Genomic DNA, 6,028 nt, shown 5'->3' with positions numbered 1-6,028 from the left:
TGAATACTGAAGGCATGGCTAAAGTATTTTTTGTTTTTCCAAATTGTTTTGCATAGTACCAAGTATACACACATTGCCATTTACCACTGGCTGATTAATTGTTGATGGGGTAAATTATATGCAGTTTAACTGAGCTCTGATAAAATCTACATTAATTAATTTAAAGAAAAAAAAATTTTAGGCAAGGCAACCCTTGGTGCAAGGACCTTGTCAGCAGATTGCAAGGATTTTATCAGTTTACAAATCCTTAATTTTTAATTTTTCATGCTTACAGCACCTGGTCTTCCTAGATAGTCTCCTATCCAAGTACTAACCAGGCCTAACCCTGCTTAACTTCCAAGATTAGATAGGATCGGGCTTGTTCAGGGTGGCATGGCCCTACAGTCATTAATTAATTTTTGAGAAAATTAGCCTATAGATCTTGTTCTCTCTATATAAATTTTAACTTTTTAATATTATGTAATATGAAATTTATAGAGAAGTTGCAAGAATTTTTAAGGTAGCGAGAGGTATCATTCTTTCACTCTAAGCACTTTACCTCCTAAGAACAAAAAACTCTCTAACAAAAACACATAACACATAACAAAATCAGGAAATTTAACATTTATACAACGCTGTTTTGTTATTTAATCCAAATTCAAATTTTCTTAAATGACTCAATATTATCTGTCACTCACAACACACACTTGACCATAATCCAATCTGTAACTCCTCTGAATTTAACATCAGGTAAGAAATTTTAGGTGTCTGGAACATACCGTTAGCCTTTTCCATTATTTTTAACTTTGAACTTTTTGATAAATACAAACCGAGTTTTTATAGAATAACCATTAATCTGGGTACATCTGATATTTCTTAATAATTAGATTTTGACTACAGACTTTTGATAGAAATATCACAAAACCATTGTGTCCTTAGTACAAATTAGATGTCAGGATTTTTATTACAAAGTTCTTATATAATTTTTTGTAATTAATATATAATTTTGAGAAAATACGTTGAAACAATGTAAAATTCTTATTATTCAGTGAACACCCAATAGTTTTAGCATTCATTGATTACTTTCTAACTTCATAATCACTTCCATATTTAATTACATTTTGCTATAAGACAGAAATTTCCAAATTTTCTGCCCATCTTTTTTTTTTTTTTTTTTTTTTTTAGCATAGAGTCATGGATTTTTTTTTGTTTTTTTAAATTAAATAGGTGATAATCCTTCATGGCCACTGTCATTATTATGAAACTTTAAATCACTCCATATTTTCTTAATGGAGCTTTCAACCCAACTATTATAGATTATAGATATAGATATAGATGATATAGATATAGATATAGATGATATAGATATAGATATAGGTCTCCATTCTCTGAGTAATTCTTTACTTTCTGGCATACTGACCCATCCCCATAATATATTCTCTTTTCTTCAACCCTAAAATTATTAACTATTTCTGCAAAGAGCTTTGCTCTGAATGCTAGCTATGATTCATTGCTACTGGTGGGTCATTGTTTTATATGTTTTTGGCAGGCAGAGTTAGGAATCTGATAAATCTTATCCCTTTTGTATATAATACATGTACTTTTTTACTGAAGCTTAAAATACACAAAAAATAGTTCTCCAATTGCTGAGTTATGAAAAGCACACCAATTAACTGAAATCTGATATGAGCTTTGTATTTTTGTTTTTGTGTGGGGACGCTGATATACATACAGCGAACTGCATATAACTTAAGTACACTTTACCTACAACAATCTCCTTCTGTTGGAGATATATCATGTACCTTAAAATTAGCTTGGCTTTTTAGATTCTTCAACTTCTCTCCCATTTTTTAGGCACATTCACTGGTCCACCTCCAGCACCATGTGGCTAATTCATGGACTTAACTTTTTAATCAAGAACTATTAGATATGTATTTCAAACCAGTGCCTCTTTCAATAAAAACTATATAGAGCTTGCGGTCTGAGAAGACATTGGTTGGCTCTTTGTATGATCATCTGAGAGTATTTTTAATGTTTTAAAATCTAAAGTTAAAATAATATCTTGATTTTTTTAAAGTATTTTTTTCTCATGTTATTTACAGTGAATTTGGAGAGAGAATATGAAATAAATATATTTCCCCTTGGTCATCATTACTTCTACATCAGGCAGAATAATTTGATATGGCTATTCATTGATATTATTATCATAATTTTCATTTTATTTATGTAATTTATTATTTATTGAATTTTAAATATATATTGTTTCCACCCAAACTATTTGTTCTTTGTATTATATGTATGTATATATTTTTTTGCCACTTTTATTACAAAGGACACAGATGAGAAGCTAGAAGAAGAGGCACATAGGGTGAGATCGGGAAAAAGTCTGAGGAGCAAGCTTCTATCCTTGTGGGACGAGGGTGTGCCACCCTCCTGGTATTCGGATGTGTTCCTCAACCCAGAAACTCTTCGAGTATTAGATATATTTTGAAATTTATAACAATTAAACTGTCCATTGATATCTCCATTATACTATAGAAGATACTAGGGCTGAACAAAATTTAAGATATTAAGTTGGTTTGCTTGCTAGTTTAAAAAGAACAGGGTTTTAGATTGAGATTTAATTTTTTTTTTTAATTGCAGTCACTTTCCGCTGACGAATACACTACTTTACTCAGTTACCCATACAAGCAGAGATTTTAGGTGAGAGGAGTGATGAGATTGTTAAAAAAAAAAAAAAGATTTTATACATCCCAACTCTAGTTATAAGTATATCTGCTTTGAATTATTATTGTCAGAGATTTTAAAGAGAGAATTATATGATCTCACATATTTTCCTTTATTTAAAAGTAATAAATAGGTTTGATATTGATAATATCAGACAAAACTGAAAATTTATAAAATTAATATTTCCTTTTGTACTCATTTTCAATGGCATCGGAGACACAAACCTAAAGAAATTTTTTTTTCAGTGTTTTTGGAGATATCTCAAGGGATAATTAACACTAGTAGTGCCATGATAATTTTTAAATGGTTGTTTTCTCTTTAATTCAGAAGATGGTTGATAAAAAATACAATTATTTTCCTTAGATGAAAATGGTAATCATAAAAATCCATTCTATCTTTTTGGAGATAATTAACACTTTATCTTAGTTAGATTGCCTTTTGCTTCAGTGATATCTAATTTATTGTAAATGTTTAAACATTACAGCATGTCTAATTGTCATTAATTTTCAATCTTCTAAAATATTGAAAATAATAGAGTGTAGTCTTTGGAGTATGCTAATTATTTTCAATAGAAAAACATTATTTTATTTTTAATTTAATTAATTTAAATAATTGGAGTTGGGCTCCAGGCTATCAGGGGAAACATCTATAATCTAAATCTTCATGAACAGTCTAAATTTGTCACCATAAAAAATCAATAAAAAAAGTCAATGCTCTCAAAAAATGTGAATAAAAGTTATAATTAAAATAAAAATCTAGCAGTCAGTAAACAGGATCATTAAATAAAAATAAAGATTATTATGCAAATCCACCAAACAAGAATTATATAAAATACTTATAAATAATCAAAATTGCATATGGATAAAATTAGAAAGAATAATACCCAAACAGACATCACTTGAAAGGAAAATTAACATAAATATGAAAACAATCCAAACAATGGAGCAGAATCAAGGAAACTGAAACAGATCTACACGTAAGAAGAAACTTGACATTTGACAGAAGTAATATTGCAATTACTCTGAATGATGTCCTCTACAACAAATGATACTGGGATAATTGGACATTCACATGGAAAAAAAGTTATATTTCGTCTTCCCTTCACACTATCACATACTATCATGCAAATCAATTTTGTGGTCATCGAAGCCTCAATTATAAAAAAGCAGTATTTAAAACTGTTTTAGAAGAAAATTTTTGAGAATATGATTATTACTTTTGGTTATAGAAAGAATTTTTTAACCATATTAAAAAAAAAACAGGACTGACTGATATATTTAATTTTATTAAAATTGAGAGAAAAAATAAAATAAATTTAAAGAAATGAAATTTACAATCAACAAGAAAACTTCTGTTCATCTAAAACCACCATGAAGAAATAAAAAGACAAATCATTGTCTTGTACAAGGATCTACAGTCTATCTAACAATTAGTAGTAATAAGAATATATATTTTAAATTTCTATGAAAAATCACATTAAAAATGTTAAACACATGAATAGACAATTGAGATATAGAGAAACATATATGGCTAATAAAAGATGAAAAGATGTAGGATCCCATTGCTAAACAGGGAAAATTAAACTCATAACTACGTACTGTTTTAGACCATTCATATTGACAAAGGAATTTGGTAATATTAGGTCCAGATGAAGGTATGGTGCATAGGTGCTCTTAGACATCATGATGAGAACACACAAGAAGTAAAACAAATCTGAACAATTTTTATCAATTGCACTGAGACACACAGCATAAAATTATATAGTTGACCATTAAACAATATGGGTTTAAACTATGTGGGTCTACTTATATATAGATTTTTTTTTTCAATAAATATTTGGGGAATTTTTTTTTTTTTGGAGATTTGCTACAATTTAAAAAAACCTGGCAGATTTCAATTTTTCTTAAATGTATTGAGACTTGTTTTGTGGCTTAACATGTGGTCTATCTTGAAAAATGTTCTATGCGCACTTGAGAATAATGTATAGTCTGGTGCTATGGGATAAAATGTTCTAAATATATCAATGAAATCTATCTGCTTTAATGAGTAACTTAAGACTACTTGTCAATTTTCTGACTGGAAGATCTATCCATTGATGTTCCTACTATAACTGTATTACAGTTGATCTTTCCTTTTATTTATATTGATATTTGCTTTATATATTTAAATGTTCCTATGTTTGGTGTATATATGTTAGCAAGGGTTATATTGTCTTGTTGGATTGAACCCTTTATCATTATGAAATGTTCTTTCCTCTGGTTATAGACTTTGTTTTAAAGTCTATTTTGTCTAGTATATGTATTGCTACCTCAGCTTTTTTAAAGTTTCATTTTCATGAAATATCTTCTTCTAGCATACAGGGACAATGGTGACTGTCCCCTCAACCTTCATCTTGAAGCCACACAACTGTTTTCTACCTGTATATCTCTGACTCCTTCTGAGTCACTGTCCCACCACAGTTGCCCAGGGTGAGTGCCTGGGAGTAAGTGTGTCTGTTGCCAGGGCCTTTAAGAGGACACATGGGTTTCCAGCCCTCTTCTGTATTACCACAGGGACAGAATTCCTGCTGATTTTCATAGCCAGATGCTGTGGAGGCTCCTCTTCCTGGCTGTGGAGCCCGATGTGGGGGTGGTACCCTTTGTTCCTTAGAGAGGACCTCTGTAGCTGAGATATCTCTTCCAATTTTCAACTGCCCCATATGAGTGTGGAACCAGCCCATTCAACATCTCTGCTCATCCTACCAGTCTACATGTGGCTTCTTCTTTATATTGTTAGTTATAAGACTTCCGTTCAACTAGTTTTATGATGGTTCTTCAGATTACTTTTTTTATAATTTAGTTGTAATTTTAATGTGGTCATGGGAGGAGGTGAGCACAGTGTTTACCTACTCTCCGTCTTGACCAGAACTCTCTTATATTTTTTTAAATGAGAATAATCTCCAAAAAACAGATTTCATTTTTACATATGTTCTTTCTCTAAGCAAAATGAATAATGTCTACAATAAAAATAAAGTATAAATAAATGTATCAAAAAGATAAACTACACTTGAATACACCGTCTAAGTTAGAAATACATTACAAATATAGTTAAAAACAATCCCAGGCATTTCTTTTTTATCTCATATATTCCCTTTCTCCCTTCTAGACAAAACATCTGTTCTGGATTTCATGGTTATTAGTCCCATTTAGTCCCATTTTTAATATACAATTAACTGTTCAACAACACAGAGGTTAGGTACACCACCCGCTACACAGTTGAAATTCCAAAACTTAACTACTAATAACCTACTGTTTTTATGGTAGTAACTAATAAAATAGACTAG

The 6,028-nt window shown here is 30.2% G+C and overlaps 1 pseudogene; it reads right to left on the bottom strand.

The window, feature by feature from the left end:
* Positions 1–265: 265 nt before the first annotated feature.
* On the bottom strand, positions 266–384 carry LOC118613967 (annotated as a pseudogene).
* Between the last annotated feature and the right edge of the window lie 5,644 nt (positions 385–6,028).

This window comes from Rousettus aegyptiacus, unplaced genomic scaffold (assembly GCF_014176215.1).
Source record: "Rousettus aegyptiacus isolate mRouAeg1 unplaced genomic scaffold, mRouAeg1.p scaffold_m13_p_2, whole genome shotgun sequence".
NCBI classification, from domain to species: Eukaryota; Metazoa; Chordata; class Mammalia; order Chiroptera; family Pteropodidae; genus Rousettus; species Rousettus aegyptiacus.
This window is presented reverse-complemented; position numbering and strand designations above follow the sequence as displayed.